Below are 21,007 nucleotides of genomic sequence, written 5' to 3'. Positions count from 1 at the left end.
AATTTCAGAACAATGATCCTTTAGCAACAGGCACATGAATGAGTTCAAGAGGACAGTTTCCCTTAGCAAATGTTCCCTTTCAGGTTCCCTTAGCAACTTTGTCGCAACCAGTCCATGTAAGTGAGTGAGAACTCTTCAAGGAAGATACAGTTTTGCTTCACATTGTAAGTTTGGGAAAACTTCTCTCAAGTGTAAGACAAAGCAGAGTAGGAAAAGCAAGCGTATAATAAAGTCAATTTAACCCCTTCGCTGCGGCGCGAATTCCGCCGCGGCGCTGGGGGGGGGGTGTGGGGTGAGCGCGGCGCCGCCATGCTCATAACGGAACCACGCCGTCATGAGTCACGGGCGAGCTGTGCTCATGACGGCGTGGCTCCGTCACGACTCCGCCCACTCAGTATTTCGCCCGCACAGGCGGGGAATTAGTGCCGTGTGGGCAGAGCGGCCGCAGTATGACGGAACCACGCCGTCATGAGCACACGCCGCCCGTGGCTCATGACGGCGTGGTTCCGTCATGCGCGTGGAAGGGGTTAAGAATATGCAGAATATAAAGTTATGCAAATATTGGTTTCATAGAGGAAATCAATATTCTAATAATCTTTTCCACTTATGAGCACTCAAAATATGTTAATAGTTGGGTTGCAATGAGCACACATAACTATGACACATTACTGAATTTTCAAGGTACCAATGTGTAAAATTATTTCAAATCATGAAATATTAATATTGTTTTAAGTGTTCTACATTAGTACTTATAGGAAGAATATTATCTGAAGGTTTCATGACATTTACACTCAATATGACTATGCAGCACCATTTTTGCTTTTCTCATTCGGTGCACAATTTCCCCTATGCAAATGATGGGATTCAGAATGAAAACTTTCAATATCCCACGCAAAATTACCTAAATGACAATAGATTTCATTAATTCTTTACACACATGTTAATATTTCAATGAGGATGATTAGGATTTTTTTTACACGTGAGTATGTCACTTCAATTACATGTTGAAATAATATGCAAAGACTAGTTAATAAAATATAAACATGTATTATTCAAATGAATATGATTTTTCATCTATCCTACAATTATCTGCATGCTTTTTCGATGCAGTAACTAAGTTCTCTCACATTTATTTCTCATGTTTCTTTACCATGTAGTTGGTGCACATTTATTCAAAATGTCTTATAATTGGTTTATCTGTCAAGTAACAATTCTGACAGCTTTTCAGCTGCATCAATCCGCCCTCTGATGGTGAATTAAGCCTTCACATCATTTTCTTATCTGCAGTCACATCTTACAGTTCTGTAGTCTTCATAATCTTTAGCCTAGACTCTTCCAGAGTATTCATTTCATCGTAGTATTTATTTTGTCTGTCTTCTAGCTCTACCTCAACTCTTGAAGATGAGGATCAAGATTACTATATGGATAGCAATTGTCAAGATGGGCTTTAAGAATATTCCCAACAATCCACTTCCTAAGTCTGCAAACCATTTACCTATAGATGAAAATCTTTTCCCAATTGATTTCCAAGCACCATCAGCCTTTTCATTTTTCAGATCTTTGTCAAGTTGTATAATGTTCTTAATGTATCCTTTCAAGTATTTACTTTTGTCTGGAATGTAAGTACAGCAATGTTGCACTTTTAACATTTGACAGACTGCCTTCTTTTGCGAGAAGAAGGTCTAAAGCAAGATGGTTTTGAAGAACCATGGATTCATAGCAATCATTTCAGTATCTATTGCTAAGAATCCACCCGCAGCGTCAGTGGATAATGTGTATACTATAGTAGACAGCTTTCGTATTTTGTGAGAATACAGTATCACTCCCACAGATGAAATTATGGATCCAAAAATGTCTCCCATTATCTCAAAATACTTGCACCTCTTTTAAGTCTTTTGTGTGTCACTTAATTGGTTTCATCAGAATGACCCACATAATACATTGTCGTGAAAACTATTCCCATGTAGCAGGCTCCACATAATTTTTTAGGCAGCCTGTAATAGGCATTTTTCCCACCAATGTAATGAATTCCAGAAAACACACGATCCACACCTCCCAAAAATAACCCCCAATTTCCCAAAATTTGGAACGTATGGTCACATTCACTGGAACCAACAATGTTTGCATTAGCTTTAGTTTTGCACCATAATATACAAAGCTTTCCTCTATGTTTCCAATCTAAATCTATCTCAGCTTCATTTCCCACCACTCTAAGCTCTAGTTCTTTTAGCACCCAAGATGGTATTTTTGAATGATTTGCAGCTTTGGCCACAATATCTCTCCGTCTATCTTCTACTGATTCTACAAATCCCATTTCTATTTTGTGTAAAATACAGATTAAGTTGTGTTGATTAGCATAGACTATGTCTAAGCTTTGTGTAAGCTTAAAAAATTCTCCCATCCTCTCCGCTGTTTTAGTATCAGGAACAGGATTTAAGTATTTTCTCAAAGGCACTTCAGAAAAGATTAAATCATAGTTCGAACAGTTATACTAAAATTGTCCTTTGCCATAGAATATACTTGTTAATACACTTCAAGAAATCCCTTATGTCACAGGAGGGTGGTGATATTTCGCACCCTCAGATTCTGATGTAGGCAGTTGCATACACACATAATGAGCATCCATAGTCTCTTCGTATTCATATAGGAATTTCGTAAATACATTAATTGACAAATCACCAGTGGACAGAGCTTCATGCAGTACCTTCGCATCTGAAATGGTTAGACTGTTGTGACCAGATGAAGGAACAGAAGTAGGCTTAACTTTTGCCATATATATATATATATATTTTTCCTCCAGTTACCACTTCTTGATGAAAGTCGGACACCAACACAAGGGTACGACACTACAATAGTTTTCTTTCTCGTACTTTATTTTCATTTCACTGTAAAACATTTTGGAATTGCTGCCTTGTTCACACATCAAGCGTTTGTCAATCATTGTTACTTAAGAACCCTTGGAGACCTGCGGTCACATGGGTGGGGTTTCCTTTACCACTGAAAACAGACTTCGCTCATAATTTTACTCACAATAATTTTGGGTGATCATATATTTCATCATATACCCCGGTACAATTCTAATTCATACTTGATTTATTTTGTTTATTTCACAAATTTAATTCTAAATCATAGTTTTTGATTTTAACACACATGATTATTCCTCGAAGCCTTCCGCTTCAGTTTCCATCTGTTCTGATAGAGACTATATTTGTTTACAAAATAAGGTGCAAGTGCATGATGTATTTTCCCTTCTCAAATATTTTCTTTGCTGAAAATTAAGCAGTAAGCACATTTTGGCTTTACACACTATACTTGCTGATGCGTCTATTATTCTGTTGTCATTAACCATGCCCACAGCGGTATATATATATATATATATATATATAGATTCACTGAAAAAAACATAGGTTTTACAGACGTTATAGTTAGGAATTAGCATTTAAAAAACCTTTGAAATTCACTAAAAAAAACATAGGTTTCAGGGACTTTATAGTTAGTTGAACATTTGACTCATATAAAACCATAACATTTCCCATTGCAACAGTTGTACTACCCCACCCACTTTACTCATTCTCTCTACAGTGTTTGATGAGAGACACCTCTTCTGCTTAGAAAGCTTTTTTGGAAAGTGTTTTCCTTTATACACATATCTTATACTATACACAACATGCAACGATCATCTTGATCAGTATTCATGCTCTGTACATTAGCCTTCCACGTGTGATTGCCATGCATATCAAACGTTCCATCAAAAAACAAATATGTGTTACACGATGCCCCTGGTGTGTGTGTCTACACATTATTGTGCTGCCTTTCGGCCTGGGTATTGCTGGCTCTAAGGAGCATCATCAGCCACAGGCAGACTGCACATCCTAGATCACATGCCATCTCATTAATGATAGTTTCTGCCCTCCCGACACATGCTACACTAATCTAAATTGCACACTCTGCGAGGTCAAAACTACAAAAGAAACACACAGTAGTACACTTCCTGGCCAGGCAGGAACTGAACAACGCCCAATTCACACCCCTATGCTGGCCTGGCGTACGCAAGCCCAGCCCACTTTGCGTACGTATAAATAGGATAACCACAACGCCACACGTCCCTCTTCTTCTACACTACCTCAAATGATTTGCCATATCACAATGAGCAATAAAAAAAGAAATGGATCCATGTGGTTTACTCCATCCTGCCAATCAACACGGGCTCTAAATCGTGAGCCCTACTGCCCGTCGTCTATGAATACTGACTTTGCCATGAAATAAAAAGAACATTTTCTACTGCCATCACGTGGACCTTTCATCATACTTTTCTTGGATTGTGGACTGTTACATATGACCTCTTGATGTACAAAAATGTTTATTTGATTTTGAACAACGCAGGGTCCCTATTATTTGTAATCCAGTTGGACCCTCACACATGATTTGTGGAGGTGCTGTAATAGCTTTAGTTTTTCATTTTATTTAATATTAGAGTGCACCTACCAAACATAATCTAACCGACTATTGGACAAATGAAGCCTGGGTAATTGTACAACTGCAAGAGTTCTATGAGTGTATCACTTTAAAACACCATAAGTACTGGCCGTGTGAAGAACAAATAAGGCACTGCCTAGGACCACCGAGGCTTCAGGGACTGCCGAGGCCCACCCTGCATATTTAAATAAAGACCCAGAGTGTGATGATTCCCGGACTTCAGTTGGCCTCAAACCCCCCGAACAATTAGTAAACAATACCCGGGAAGGTGGCGCTCCCTTAGGCTGCAAAACGTCTCTGTGCTTTTCCGCGCCTAATTTACATGTGACATTAAGATCCCCAGTCCTACAGAGACCCCGCAATATAATAATTGGATTGGCCACGGAACATTACCCACCCACCAGGGGCCTCATTTAAAAGAACAGGTGAGACCCCGCTTTTTTTGTTTTGTTCTTTTTATATTACAGCAATACGAGGTTTTCCTCCTCTCGCTTTAAGTAGTCAAACAAATATTTGCTATCACAGGGTGGAAACCATGCACCAACCTCTAATAGCAAATACAAATGTCCAGCGAATGCACACCCCGGGACATTGTATGAGCTGCGTCTAAGAGGTCACCCTCCCTACTACCATGACGCATTTGTTAGTATAAACGCATACTAACACTACTTACACACATGTAGTACAGCGACCAGAATGTAGTGAAGAAGCAGAGGAAGCGCAAAATCTAAAAATATAAATCCTACTAGAAGTCGGATGACATAGTTCAATGAGCCGACGACCCTGGCATGAGTAGAAACAGGTACACTAACAAAACGGGTCTTCAGCACAACGCAAGCAATTTTGAAATATTGCTGAGTGGTGCCTTCTTTTTGCCTTCTCCCGCTCGTCGACAAATGTATGTAGTGAAGAGACAGACAGCAGTAAATCCAATAAGTAGATTTCTTACAAGAAAACAAGACACCTGAAAAAACCACCAACAGGAGCAGACAGCAAAGCAACCGTCTAATCCAGCACCGTGTACATACTCCGCAAGGTTCCCCCCATGACAGCCCTACATTCTAACATTACATACTGAGGGCCATATTATCAAGGAACTGCGTTAAAATTATCACCACTTTAGTGGCAGGAAACTTCCGCTAAAACGGCGATAATGGGCTTGATAATATGCTGTAGAGAATTCCAATAGAAGCCCATGTTCTCGTGTTAACATGGGCTTCTATTGGAATTCTCTACGGCATATTATCAAGCCCATTATCGCCATTATAGTGGCAGTTTCCTGCCGCTAAAGTGGCAATAATTTTAATGCCGTTCCCTGATAATATGCCCCTTAGATTCTAGTAGAACTACATACTAACATTCTACTATGATTTACAATGGAATACTACACAGAGCACATGACTTTACAGCAATGAGCTCATAGTTTCATCCACGAGTCTTGACACTGGTAGGGGTAAGACTTTCACTTCCCACTCCCTATGTTGTATAAACGTAAACTAACACTTTTTCCACAAATATGCTACAGCGCCCCGAGCACACCACTTTACAGCAATCAGCTCCCAATTTAGGCTCACGGTTTAATCCCAGAGTCTTCACACCAGTAGGGATGAGTAGTTCGCTTTCCACTCCCTGTATGGTATAAACGCCTACTAACACTACTTGCACACGTATGCTACAAACACCAGACCACATCACTTTACAGCAATGACCTCACGGTTTAGACTCTCGGTTTCATACCCGAGTGTAGCACCATATCATATCCCCACCATGCCACTCTGAGCAACACCACACTTTCAGACTGTTAACAGGGATAACTACCTACTGTTGACCGCCAGTAGGTAATCCAGAACAAATTACAATAGTTCCTTGATTCTTTTAGCTTTAAAAAATTCTCTCTATTACTGTCTTTCTACTTTTCCATTTAAATAGTTTTTTTAATATTCAACTACACATCGAAGTCCGAAATGGAACGCATTCTATCAACACACTTTCTAGAACATTCTACAACACGTGGAGGTTAAAAGTTCATAAATTTTTTTTAAACCTAACGATATTTTTTTGCAACATTTTCTCGAGCATTTAATGGCACGTGCAGGTTAAAAGTTCACGATTGTTTTAAGTTCGAACAGTGTCTCCCAAATGCAAGTAGCAAGTGTGGTTGAGTTGAGCAAATTTTACCCTATAATATGTACTATAATATGTACGTGCAAACTGCTTTTTCTTAACCAATCACAAACATACTTTTCCACAAAACGAATGTGCACCCTACATTTAAAAAACAATACTCTTCATCTCCCAATCAGGTACCGTTTTGTATGCGAAAAAAAACTAGTTCTCCATCTTTAAACATATCTCTTATTCTACGAAGGAACTGCATGAGCAACAGACATCTTTCCATACCTTCCAGCTATACCTTCAAAATGCTAGTGTGGATTGTAGGACATAGCTATGTTTTCTGGTGCAAGAGGTATGCAGAACAGAGACGTATTGACTTAGACCTAGGTTTACAAAATGTGGACATTAAATGGTTTGGACAGAGAGGATTGAAGTGGCACAAATTGTTGCCTTTGGCTAAAACCTGTTTGCATCTCCAACACCCTGACCTCATGATTGTGCACTGTGGTGGACACGACCTAGGCACATTTACTGGGGTAGATTTGGAAATGCTTATGAAGGACACCTTTGGACAATTGATGTTACTTTTGCCTCAAACTGTCTTTGTATATTCCAATATATGCCAAAGACAGAAGTGGAAATGGTCCAAACAATTTTGTCCTCAGATTGGAAAATCTCTGAAAAAAGTAAACAAAGCTGTCTCTGCATACCTCAGAGACCACAAAATGGGGTCCATATACAACAACAACAACATACATTTTGATATGGTGGATATATACAGAAGTGATGGAGTACACTTCACAGATCAGAGAAACCGAGTTTTCCTGAATAACTTGAAGCTGTGCATCCGCACTTTTATGTAGCTCCAACTAATGAACACAAGGGCTCTTTTTTGGAGCTACCCTATAACTTACAACTTAGGCCTGCTATTTTAGGGCCAGATAACGCCAACTCTCGCACCCTCGCCCAAATTTATTCTCCACACAGCTGTGGCGCAGCAGCCAGACCACCCACTTTGCAGCACAGACCTTTAACCCCCAGCTCTACTCACCCATAGGGGCGAGTAGTTTGCGCTCTACAAATACCAGATTGATTTACCTTCGCACTCCCTATACAACACCACCTAAGAACCATACACAAGCTACAATGTTCTAAACAAAAGTTCATCCAAGTACCTATATCTACATGCTGACACTACTTGCACAGATGTAGCACAGCGGCCAGAGCACATGACTTCACAGCATATGACACACAGTTTGGGCTCACTCTTTAATCCCTGACCCCGGCAGCAGCTTAGCTTAGCAACATGAGACTCTAGACAATACCTCACATATATTCCGTACCCCAGGACTTTCATACCAGCACAGGTCAGTAGTTTGTCCTAGTAGTCATAAACACATCCAGACACTACTTCCTCAACTGTGGTGTAGCGGCCACGGCACATGACTTCACAGCATAAGACACTCAATTTGGGCACATGCTTTAATCCCCGAGTCCCGCACCAGCTCACCTTACCCGCATCAGACTCTACCCAATACCTCACTTAATTTCCGTAGCCCACCACTTACACACCGGTAGGGGTAAATACTTCCCTTCGCACCCCCTCTATAGCACACCCTAAACACCACACAGAGGTTACAGTGCTCCTGCCCTCCTATTTCCCACTTCGTTCCCCTTTTATTTCCCCTTTTTTCACCTTACTTACTTCAACGGAATCACAAAATGGCGGTCAACACTTCCTAGTTGCAACTGCTCGCACCGCTCGCAGCCAATCAGCAACAAGCTCGTGCTTGTAACGCCTCAGCCAATCAGATGGCAGAATTCCCAAATATCAATATCTGTAAATTTCGATATTTCTCAAAAACTACTGAACAAATTTACACCAAATAAACAAAAGCGTGCTTTCTAGACCAAGACCCTTCTCCCTGCCAAATTTGGGGTAATTCCGTTCACCCGTTTGACCTGTAGCCTTGTCTAAAGTTTCCTATGGAAATTAACATGGAGAAAACACGTTTTGGGACCCCCCTTTTTTCTCGACCCCCCCTTGACGAATCACCCCCAAACTTTCAACATAAAGACCAGTCTTTCTCCAGGTAAGGACAAAAGCGCGAGACAGCTCCGGGATAAACTGCAACTGACTTTAATAATTACCAGCACTCTGTGTACAACAACCAATGAAACGCTAGGCAGATGCGTTTCGCTTATAATAGCTTCCTCAGTGCCCGTTTCAAAAGTTAAAACAATGTCCTGGGGGTCTGCTGGTATTTTAGCTGTTATTGCGGCCATTCCCAGTCAGGTGCTTACTTGCCCCTCCTCCACCTCCAAGGCTGCAGGACATCTCACGCTCCACCCACCAGGCCACTGCATCCTGGGAATTGAAGTCCTCCATGAGTGCCCATACAGTGATAGGGCCTCTCAGGCAACAATTGATATATAGATATAGATATAGATATAGATATATTTATATATGACGTGGCAAATTCAAAACTATAGGAAACATTGCAAGTATTATGGAAAAATGGGCATAGACATTTGCGTTTCAATGAAATCGCATTTGGATCCATTTTTTCTTTGATACCAGACCTCGCAACTTCTGATAACATTTTGGATTAGGTGTTTAGTAGAGTCTGCAGTACAGGCAGTGTTCAAAATTCTTTTTCAGCATCCTCTCTTTATAGCACAGTTCACGTTTTCTTTATAGCCTTGCAAACGAATATCTTAACAAATGCACAGTTCTTGTCTGCTGTTGGATATTTCCAACACAAATTGACTCAGTCTTTTTACTTGGAAAATCAATCTCAAAGGTCAATTGGAACACAACATTTTCTCAAGGCAGTTCATGCAGGCTTGAATTGTTGTCAAAAAAGGCGTGATGTGCTTTCTCCCAGTCATTGATTGCCAAGTAAATCCATTCAGGTGCTGCATATCTTTTGACTTGGTATTCTGGCCCTTTTGGACTGCCTTACTGATGGCTCTTCACCACCACTGTCACTCTGCACAGACTGACTAGAGATCATTGTGATTGTCTATGGAACTTTTCGCTCTGTCAAAATGTGTCTCAACTTTTCTTGTCATCTGGGCAAACGGTCTCTGGGTTTTGCTCGCATTTCAGATGCACTAGTCCGTTTGATGGGGTCAAAATCATGCCTAGTCAGCCCTTTCTCTTGTGACCCTTTGGCATCCACAAGAGCCGACTCTCTCAGATCCCCCTCAGGCCAAGTGCCCAGAATCCCATTAGCTTGTGTGTCCCCAACAGCTTGGCTGACCTGAATCGGTTGTCTCTCTGCAACAACCAGCACATCTGAGACATGTGCTGTATCTTCAAGAGGGCATGGGACTCTGTGGGTATGGGCAGCGTGTACCTAATTAGCAAGACCTCCACATTTGACAGCAGTCATGGTTACCAGAATCACCTGGAACGGCCCGAGACAATGAGGTTCCAAGCATGAGTTTTGTCATGCTTCTCCACCAAGGCCCAGTCTCTGGGACTAAGGTCATAGCACTGCTCCTTTTGAGAAGAAGTTGCAGCTTCCCCAACCTGCTGAGACACAGAATGCACCACATCAGCCAGTCCTTTACAGTCATCGAGCACCAAGTAATCTGTTATATTCACTAATGCATTCGTCTGAACTGCATGCTGCATCGTCTGAACTGCATGCAGCATCCCCATAATTATTTCATGTGGGATAATCCCGGCTTTCTGTCTGGGGTACATCTCAAACTCGCCAACACAAGAGGTACTGCATCAGGTCATTTCAGAGAGGTTGAAGCATATCTTTTGCCAACCTGGATTTCAATGTTCCATTGATTTGTTCCACATTTTCAGAGGCCTGTGACTGAGAAGAACAATTGAGCTTTTGGTTATTTTGTAATGCTGCACATAACATCTTCAAGACTTCATTATTACAACAAACTCCTCGGTCTGACTCCAAAGAGGTTGGAAATTCAAAACAATGTACCAACACTCTCAACAGCTGATCCACCCTTGTTTCCCAGCTTCCAGTCCTTCACCCTGCAATGCTTTTACTTCCTCCCAAGTGTCTACAGTGGATAACAACAGTTCTCAATCTATGACATCTCCCATTGGATCTCCACTGAAGGTGCAAGAATTTAGAGGGTAATAGCGCACAGTCTCATCTGCCTAGCAGTTCCCGACGTTAATTATCATTGCTCTGCCGATGGGCAGCACATCTCACCATGGCAATTTTGGCAATCAATTGTAGTGACAGTAAAAGGTTTCTCACACTCTCTCCATTATGAAAAGGGGAGCCGGACGAAGTCATGAACCCACTCGGTGACCAAAGTCATGTATGACGCCAAATCCATACTGACTGTCGGTGAAGATGATGACTCGCAATTGGTCAGAGAGGTTACAATGTTAAATGGTAGCGGCAGTTTCAATCGATAACCTTTCAAGTATTTGCCCGGCGGTAATCGCCTCTCATACCACTCGATAATTTACCAATGAAAGAGGCAGGCGCCGGAGACTGGAAGGCAGGAAACAAAGTTTTATTCCGTCGGAGCAGAACACATCAGATCAGACAGCAAGGTATCGTCACGAGGTGCTCTAACTGCATCTCTGAGACCTGGTCTCTTATACACAGGTTTATTGCTTTATTACACATAGTACATTCTTGAGATTCCCTTGATGCATGAGAGAACATCCCCTGAAGCCCCGGCTCAGATCCGATCCCACACATAGCTACAGTAGAAGTTCCCACCTCACCCGCAGTAGGAGAGGGCTATCGCGCAGCAGGGTATTCCGCCAATTCCCGGGGGTGTGTGCAACCGGTCGGGTCTCAGGGGGTAGGGGCTTTGATCTACTGTAATCCCTTTGATGTGGGGTGTTTCCCTTACAGTAGGGGCAATAAACTGCATCCGCAGGGCTAGGTGATGGCCTGGGATCGGGTCGGACAATGGGGCGCAGAGGAAGGGGGGTTTATCAAAGGAGAGGCATGACCATGTATGGGATGTCGGTCGGATGTGGTTCCGTAGCAGGGTCGCGCAGAAGGAGAGGGTTTACGGCCTGTATGAGAGAGCGGGGGTGGCCGGCGCGCGGGGGATGCTTGCAGTGTCAGGGGAACACGCTGGCGATTGACAATGAGTGGGGGAGAGAGTTGGGTGCCTACAAATGGCTGCCGCGTGCTCGCTGTGCGTGGCGCTGGGGAGAGGCAAGATGGCGCAGATAATGTTCAGTTTGCAAGCTAAATTTCCACAGTCCTCCCTTTTAACATATCTCGCCAGCTTGTCTAGTTCGGGTTTATCCCCATAATACTACGGACTTCCACCTCATAAAGGGCTTTCATCCGCTCTGTTTCAAAGTTCAAAGTCTTAGGGCAGATGCAGTTCATAAAAAGCGAACATAAAGGTGGCAGACACTGAATCCCCAAGCAACATCCACATAGTATCATAACCGGTATCAGGATAAATGAAAACAGCCTCCATCCCCAACTTTTAATAGTGTCCCAAAACCAGCTCCCAAGTGACCACCCTTCTTGCTCCTGATGGACCTCTGCGGAAAGTCTGTGGAGGTGTTCAATTGCTTTGTAGACTGAGGGTGAGTTATCCGGTACGTAGGTACAACAGCTGGACCCAATGATGCGGCATGCTCCTCCACGATCAGCCAGAACCACATCTAGAACAAGGCGGTTCTGAAGAGCCACCAGGCGGACGGCCTGAAGCTCAGCGGTGTTGTTGGCGAGGGCGCCAGCTGTAATGTTCATTGCTGTTTCGACTGTCTGGGTTAAGTGGCGGATGGCACGGCTGTTTACCATTGGACCCCAGAGTGGAACAAGTCCCTTTACTGCATCCAGGAACTGTGCTCCGGTGGAGTCGGCTTGTACAATGTCTTTGGCACGTTTCTGTCGGTGATGGTTTGCTGGAGCCACAAATGTCGGGGGAAGGACAAAAGCGATGTAGCAGGTGCCTCCCCAACCTTTCGGGAGCCAGGTGTAGGCCTTAGTACCACAGATGAAGTACATATTCGGGGAGGCAACAAAGGAGGGTGGATCGACTGAGTCCAATGTTCGGGTGATGAGGCAGGAGCTGTGGCCCACCAGCTGCGCCCCTAGGCCTTCGAGGCACACAAATCCAGTGATGTTGACGACGGTTAGGGCCACTGTCAGGGTGGCGGCCGTTCGTTTCCGGAGGTAAGAGAAGGTAGGTCTGGCTGGGTTGTTGAACACTTGCATTTCAACTCGTTCTTTGGCAGGGATGTCCAGGTGGAAGGAAGTGTTTGACTTCAGAGGGCAGAAGAGGGCAGAGGTTTTTCCAGTTTTGTTCAGCCAGAACCCATGGTAGAAGTGTGACACAGTTTTGCCGGAAGTGGCATTGTCCTTGTAGCTCTCCTGCAGGAGGATCAGCCAGGCGAGGCAGGAACCATGGACAGAAAAAGGTGAAGGGATGAAAGGGATTGAGTGCCCAGTGGCATGTGGTAGCAATCCACAGATCCAGCAGTTAGTGGCGTTGGCGGCAAGATTGTGTTGGTGGAGCAACTGCACAAAAGAGTTATTCCAGAACTCCTTACGTCTTTCTCGGAGTTGGGGTGAAAGTGAGATCAGATGGTGTTCTTTCATGGTGGTAGGTTGGGCGGTGGTCAGCAATGTCCTATGAGCAGGGGCGCTCTCCTCCATGATCCAGAACGTGACCATGAGGAGAAGGCAAAAGAGAAGGGTGACGAAAAGTATAATAATCTTCGAGCTGTGTATTCTGTCAGTCTTTGGGTTTTTGTAGTAGGTCTTCGGACGTCCGGTTGCTTCCATCATCTTCGTGTCGGGCGCTTCCATCACCTTCAAGGAACTCGGTAGCGGGCAGAACCACAGACTTTGTTTAGTTTCTCTCCTGATGGCCTTTGAGGGGACTAGGCAACCGCTCTGAGATTTTAACTTAGTTTGTGGTCTGCTTAGCCGAAGTTCTCTCCTTTCGTCGCAAGTTATACCCTTCTTTGGATGGCACAGTGGGATCGGGATATTCAGTCAATTCAAGTGTCTCTGTATCCGGGCAGCGGCTCAGGGATGGTCGGTCTTTGTCCAGAAGTTCCTCTTGGGCGGTGATGTTGTCCGTGGTTGTCAGGGTCGGTGATACCTTCTTGCAGTGGTGTGCATGCAGCCAATTGCGTTTCCCCTCTGTAGGAGAGTAGGGTCTGCTTTCTATGTTCACCCCCACTTTTTGCTTTTTGCTTTACTGGTTTTCGACTTAGATGTGGCTGTGGGCCTGCTAATCAGACCCACAGCCCTGCTGTTCTCTCTCTAAATTAATACTATGTACTTTAGGTGCATAACCCATTTGGATAGGATCACCTTATTGGCCCCTGTACAGTGTACCCTAGGTACCCAGGGCATAGGTGTACCCTAGGCCTACCAGGGGCTGCAGCATGTATTGTGCCACCCCTGGCCTGGCCTTCCATTTTTGACACAACTGGCTGATCACTCAGCTGGGGCAAGGTCGTGTAATCACCCCTTGCTTAGGTGTAGTATTCCTATACCTAACTTACATATAGACACATGTGTACCTATCAGTCACTCCTATGGCAGGCCTTGACAATCCTGGAGGCAGAGTGCTTGGTAACATGTGAGATGGTGCTCTAGCATGAGCTGAGCCTGTCTGCAGCTTTCGGAACCTTGTCCTTATAGCTGTTCTATGATATAGCCTACCATATACTCTTAAAGTGCCTTATAATCTTAGACGGTTATGGTAACTATGGTCTGGCTTTATCAAAACATGTCGTGTAAGGTGTCTAACACTCGGGAATAATACCCCCATGCCATTTCTGGACATGAGAATATTATTCCCCCCTTCTAGAGGGAAAGACATGTTAAAATCATACTTCAACTGTTAGCCTCTGACCAAAGCCTCAGCATCACAAAATGGATGCTGCTGCCACGACACAAGTCTGACCTCCTGCAGCTGGGAGTGATCCCAGCCAGGGAGGCCTGGACAATAGGTTTCCTGCTTGGGGAGGTGCTAGCACCTCCCCAGACAGCCTTTAGTGTATTGGGGCAGGGTGGGCTGAAAGGAATGAGACATGCCTGGGGCACACAAGGTGTTCCTTGCATAGTCCAGTTCAAACCGGCGCTGGGGCACTCCAGCCCCAGCTCTGGCGCGAAACTGGACAAAGGGAAGTAGGTGTAACCACCCCCTCCCAGGTCCCACCCATAAGGCGTGACCTAGCAGGTATCCCAGCCCCCCAGATTAGTATAAGAGTGGGAGTTGGGCCTCAAGACTTTAGATTATCCTGAACCTGCAAAACTGAACAGAAACTCTGGACCTTCGACATTCGACGAAAGAAGAAGACTGAAGAATCTCCCTTGTAGCCAAGGAGTGGCTACCCTGTGCAAACAGGCACCATCAAGAGACTACCCTTTGCTTTGTGAAACGTTCGACGAGGAACCGACTGCAGAGCCCGACCAGAGCCTTGATTTCCAGACTTCTCCGACCCTCATCCACATCTGCAGCAGAGCTGAGATCCGTGGAGGCGACGAGCGACGTGGGACCGGCTACCTGGGAAAAGTGGCTAGTAACTTACAGCGCAGCTTCTGAGGTACCCTCGAAGTTGTGCACCGGGGATTGAGAAGCCCCAACCCCAAGCACCATCTGCACCGAAGACCAGCCCCCCACACTCCACGAGTCCTGCGTGGGGCCCTTCAGCATTTTCCTGCTTGCCGCGTCTGTCCGGTTGCTTGCCCGCTGGCTAGTGGCCTTTGTGACGACGCTCCCTGAAATCTTCTGCGCTGGTTTGGCTCCTCCAGACTGGCTCCCGCTTCTCTGCAAAGAAGAAGCACCCCAGACCTTCCTGGTCTGCACCAGAAGCAAGTCCTTTGTTCTTCGTGGGTTCCGCTTGCCAAGGCTTGGTGAGTCCTAGTCCAACTTCGACGCCGCCGACAGCAAGAGCCTTCGTGGGACAGCTCGCCTCCTGGTCCTGGTCGTCCTCGACGCTTCCTGGTCCTCCTGGCTGCAGCGACAAGCTTCACCTTCACCTGCAACTCTTCACGACATCGCCTGGTTCCTTCCTGGTTCCACGTGGTCACTGGCTAGTGACCTTGACTCTGTCCCCTCTGCTTGCAGGTTTCTTCTCTTCTTGATCCCAGCCTTGGGATCCACCGGACACTCCCCCCTGACTGCCTGTCAGCATCTTTCTTCAGGCATCCATAGGAGTCGACGACGAAAACGACGCATCTTCACCCCTATGCACCCGCAGCCTGTGGGCTAGGTAACTTGGGTACTCCGGTGCTCATCAGGATAGTGACTATCCTAGTGTCTAGTTTTCAAGTCTCAACTTCCTAGCTACTCCGGAAGTGTCCTAAATCTATCTATTTCTAAACTGTAACATTGCTATTGACTTTTACGCATTACGCGTGAGTGTTTCCACTCTGCACACGAATCCCGTGGGCCTCCCACTTCCTAACTAACGCTAGTGTAGTGTAGCCCCAGCGATTCCCTAGGCCTAGGCCTATTCTATTTCCGTGACAGTGGTTCTTATACCACTTATTTAGTATATGGTTTGCGTGGCCCCTAGGGCCTAACTGTATTACTTACCTGTGTGACTTACTGTATGCATTAATAAGACTGTGTTGTACTTACCTCTAAACTCATAAAGAGTGCTGAGGGTTTGCTTAGAATAAATACACTTTATTTTATATATATATCTGTTGTGGTGTCCTTTCATTTGGTATTCAAGGGATTATATATGGTATCACAGCTGGCTTCACATGCCATTCAGAGTTTAGCCTAAGACTGCTCTTGTCCATGCTACCACTAGGATAGCTGGTCTATAAGGTTGACGTTACAACCAATCACCATAAGGGTATTTGGACTGATATAAGGTGTACACTATAACTAGTGACATCATACATCAGGCCAACTTCTCACATTGGTGAGCAGCGGTTGGGATCTGAGCTTGCTGTTGTAATACCATTGTAATCTTGAGATACTAAATTGAAAGATCACACAGATATTGTCTAGGTACATATAACATAGTTTATAATACTTAAGTCCTACTGGACTTAGTGGTTGTAGGTTGAAGGGAGTAACACACCCTGACTACAACTACTAGAGAGGTTTAGTAGAAACAACTAGTGTAGGTAGGTGCACACACCACACCCTCACTAGATCATGCCTCTGGGAGGAGATCAAGTAGATGCTCTCTCAGGAGGGGCAGGTCTGCAGAAGACCCCCTCTAGGTATGATACCTTAACATTCCAGGAGATGAGACAATTGTGTACCTCCAGAGGAATAAAACAGGGTGCAAACCCTACCCTCCTTCAGTTAAGACAACTCCTAGAGGAGTATGATGCTCAGAGGGCATCTCAGGAAGGTGCCCTAGGCACAGAGGAGGGTCTACCCACCACAGAGGAGTCAGATGGGGCTTCAGATGGGGAGGTAGACAGCCAGAGCCAAGTAAGGAGACTTAGCCAGGCTAACTTAAGTTTACATGGGAGTTTGCATGGGATCCCCCCATACAGACCCACAAGTAGACATTCACAGAGAAGCAGGAGGGACAGATCCCCTTCAAGGGAATCCATCCACTCCCATGTCTCTAACATCTCTAATGCTTCCTCTCACAGGGGAATGACTTCACCTGAGAGAAAGGAGCATGCAGCCAGAATGAGGGAGGCTAATCTGAGGATTCAGAGGGAAGAACTTGCCCTTGCCAAAGAGAAGCTTGCTCTGGCTAGAGAACAAAAGTTAAGTGGGTTAGAACCCACTGGTGGCAGCAACATTCCTAGAGATAGAGACAGGCACTATGATAATAGAAACCTGAGCAAGATTGTCCCTCCCTACAAGTGTGGGGATGACATCCACAAATGGATAACTGCTTTGGAGAGAGCTTGCAAAGTACAGCAGGTACCCCAAAGTCAGTGGGCAGCTATCATGTGGCTCTCCTTCTCTGAGAAAGGAAGAGACAAGCTCCTCACAGTTAGTGATGAGGATGCAGATAATTACACTGTCCTGAAGAGTGCTCTGATTGATGGGTTTGGCCTAACCACTGAACAATACAGGTTGTTGTTCAGGGATACCCAGAAGACACAGACTCAGGACTGGACTGACTTTGTAGATTGTGCCACTAAGGCTCTGGAAGGCTGGCTAATGGGAAGTAAGGTTAAGGACTATACAGGATTGTATAATTTGATCATGAGAGAACAAATACTTAACAACTGTCAAAACCAGCTATTGCATCAACACCTGATTGATTCTGATCTGACTTCTCCCCAAGAATTGGGAAAGAAGGCAGATAGATGGGTCAGGACTAGAGTTAAGCAGAAAAACCAGAACCAGGGCGGTGATCAGAAAAAGGCAGACCAGAAGGGTAATGAGCAGAAACAAAAAGACCAGAAGTCTTCACCAGGCCCCCAAAAGGCTCAGGGGGAGGGTGGTTCCAAAAAGGATAAGAAGAAAGAAGGTCAAAAGAAACCATGGTGCAACTATTGTAAGTCTACCTCACATTGGTTTAGTGAGTGCACCAAAAAGGATAAGCCCCCAGCCACCATTGCCCCTAAGGCAACTGTACCCCCTAGTTCAGCTGTAAGTGGTGGTTCCCAGCAAAAGGGTGTAGTAGGGTTAACCCTGGGAACTGAGGAGGATTCTGGCCTAGTCAGAGTACCTACTCAGGCTGTCCTGATCTGTGATGGGGACTTAGCTTTGTCCTCTACTGTAGGCCCCAGTAACCTGGGCAAGTACAGACAGACACCTTTTATCAACCAAAGAATGGCTCAGGCCTACAGGGACACTGGAGCTAGTGTCACAATGGTGACACCTGCTTTTGTGGACCCTGGACAGATCATACTAGGTGAGAATTACCTAGTGACCAACGCTAGCAATGCCACTACCTCCCATAGTGTGGCTATTGTTAACTTCTCCTGGGGAGGGGTAACTGGCCTCAAGAAAGTTGTTGTTAGTTCAGACCTTCCTGTAGAGTGTTTACTGGGCAATGATCTTGAAACTTCAGTTTGGTCTGAAGTGGAGTATAGGACCCATGCAGAAATGCTGGGGATAGATGCACATGTCCTTGCTGTGACCAGGTCACAGGCCAAAAAGTGCAACACTGAACAAGTGCTGGATCCTGAAACTATGGACCAGTCACAATCCAAGAGAAAGAGCAGTAGGGTTAAGGCTGTGCCTTCCCCCCTGCCTCAGGTGGTGGATCAGCCCTCCCAGGAGGATGATTCTGAGAGCCCTGAAGGAACTGTCCTAGAAGAACTTGAACCTGATCAGGTTGAGTTTCTTGGGACAGGTGGACCTTCCAGGGCAGATCTGAGGCAGGCTCAATTAGACTGCCCCTCTCTTGAACCCCTCAGACAGCTGGCTGCTGCTGAGGCTGCAGGGAATGCTCAAGGTACCCATAGAGTGTATTGGGATGAAGGGCTACTGTACTCAGAGGCTAGAGACCCCAAGCCTGGTGCATCCAGGAGGTTGGTCATACCACTGAAGTTCAGAGGCTTCCTTCTAACCTTGGCCCATGATATTCCCCTTGCAGGACATTTAGGCCAGAACAAGACTTGGGACAGGCTTGTCCCTCACTTTCACTGGCCCCATATGTCAGAAGATACTAAGGAGTTTTGTCGCTCCTGTGTCACCTGCCAAGCCAGTGGCAAATCAGGTGGCACCACAAAGGCCCCCCTCCTACCACTACCTGTGGTGGGGGTCCCCTTTGAAAGAGTGGGCATAGATATTGTAGGACCAATGGACCCACAAACAGCATCTGGGCACAGATTCATACTGGTGATAGTGGACCATGCCACCAGGTACCCAGAAGCAATTCCCCTGAGGACCACAACAGCTCCTGTTGTGGCAAGGGCCCTGCTTGGAGTATTCTCCAGAGTGGGCTTTCCAAAGGAGGTCATTTCTGACAGAGGTGCCAACTTTATGTCAGGATACTTGACTGCAATGTGGAAGGAGTGTGGTGTTAACTATAAGTTCACCACACCCTATCACCCACAGTGCAATGGGCTTGTTGAGAGATTCAACAAGACCCTAAAGGGAATGATAAAAGGATTACCAGACAAGCTTAGGCGAAGATGGGACATCCTTTTACCCTGCCTTCTGTTTGCTTACAGAGAGGTCCCACAAAAGGGGGTTGGCTACAGCCCTTTTGAGCTTTTGTTTGGGCATCCTGTAAGAGGACCCCTGTGTTTGGTGAAGGAAGGATGGGAGAGACCTCTCAGACAACCCAAACTAGACATAGTGGATTATGTACTTGGTCTCCGCTCCAGGATGGCAGAGTATATGAAGAAGGCTTCTAAAAACCTTGAGGCAAGCCAAGAACTCCAAAAAGCTTGGCATGACCAGAAGGCTGTACTGACTGTTTACCAGCCAGGACAGAAAGTGTGGGTGTTGGAGCCAGTGGCCCCAGCAGCACTCCAAGACAAATGGTCTGGACCCCACACTATTGTTGAGAAAAAGGGAGAAGTCACCTACTTGGTGGACCTTGGGACTCCCAGAAGCCCCCACAGGGTGCTTCATGTCAACAGATTGAAGGCATATGTTGACAGGGCAGACATGGGGCTACTCATGGCTACAGATGAGGGGCAGGAGGAAGAGAGTGACCCTCTCCCAGACCTGTTGACTCAGAACCCTGATGATGGCTCAGTTGATGGTGTGGTCTTTTCTGACAGCCTCACTGTCCATCAGCAACAGGACTGCAGACAAGTTCTGCAGGCCTACAGACATATGTTCTCTCTGACCCCAAGTCAGACAAACTGGTGCACCCATGAGGTGGACACTGGTGACAGTCTGCCCGTGAAGAGTAAAATCTACAGGCAACCTGACCATGTCAGGGACTGCATAAAAGTTGAGGTACAAAAGATGTTGGAACTGGGAGTCATTGAACCTTCAGAGAGCCCTTGGGCTAGTCCTGTAGTCCTTGTGCCAAAACCTCACACCCAAGATGGTAAGAGAGAGATGAGGTTTTGCGTGGATTACAGAGGTCTCAATGCTGTCACTAGGACAGATGCCCACCCAATACCTAGGGCAGATGAGCTCATTGACAGACTGGCAGCTGCTAAGTTTTTGAGCACATTTGACCTAACAGCAGGCTACTGGCAAATCAGACTAGCTGAGAGTGCAAAGGCCAAAACTGCTTTCTCGACCCCAGGAGGACATTATCAATTTGTGGTAATGCCCTTTGGTCTGAAGAATGCACCTGCCACTTTCCAAAGGCTGGTGAATCAAGTCCTTACTGGGTTGGATGATTATTGTGCAGCTTATCTTGATGATATTGCTGTCTTTAGCTCCACCTGGGAGGATCACCTGGTCCACCTGAGGAATGTTTTAGAGGCCCTGCAAAAGGCAGGCCTCACTATCAAGGCCACTAAGTGCCAGATAGGGCAGAGCAAGGTTGTATACCTGGGCCACCTAGTTGGTGGGGGTCAGGTTCAACCACTGGAGAGCACGATCCAGACCATAAAGGACTGGGCTCCTC

Source organism: Triturus cristatus, chromosome 4_1, assembly GCF_964204655.1.
Source record: "Triturus cristatus chromosome 4_1, aTriCri1.1, whole genome shotgun sequence".
Taxonomy (NCBI): Eukaryota; Metazoa; Chordata; class Amphibia; order Caudata; family Salamandridae; genus Triturus; species Triturus cristatus.
The sequence above is the reverse complement of the archived record's forward strand: the minus strand, read 5'-3'. Positions refer to the sequence as shown.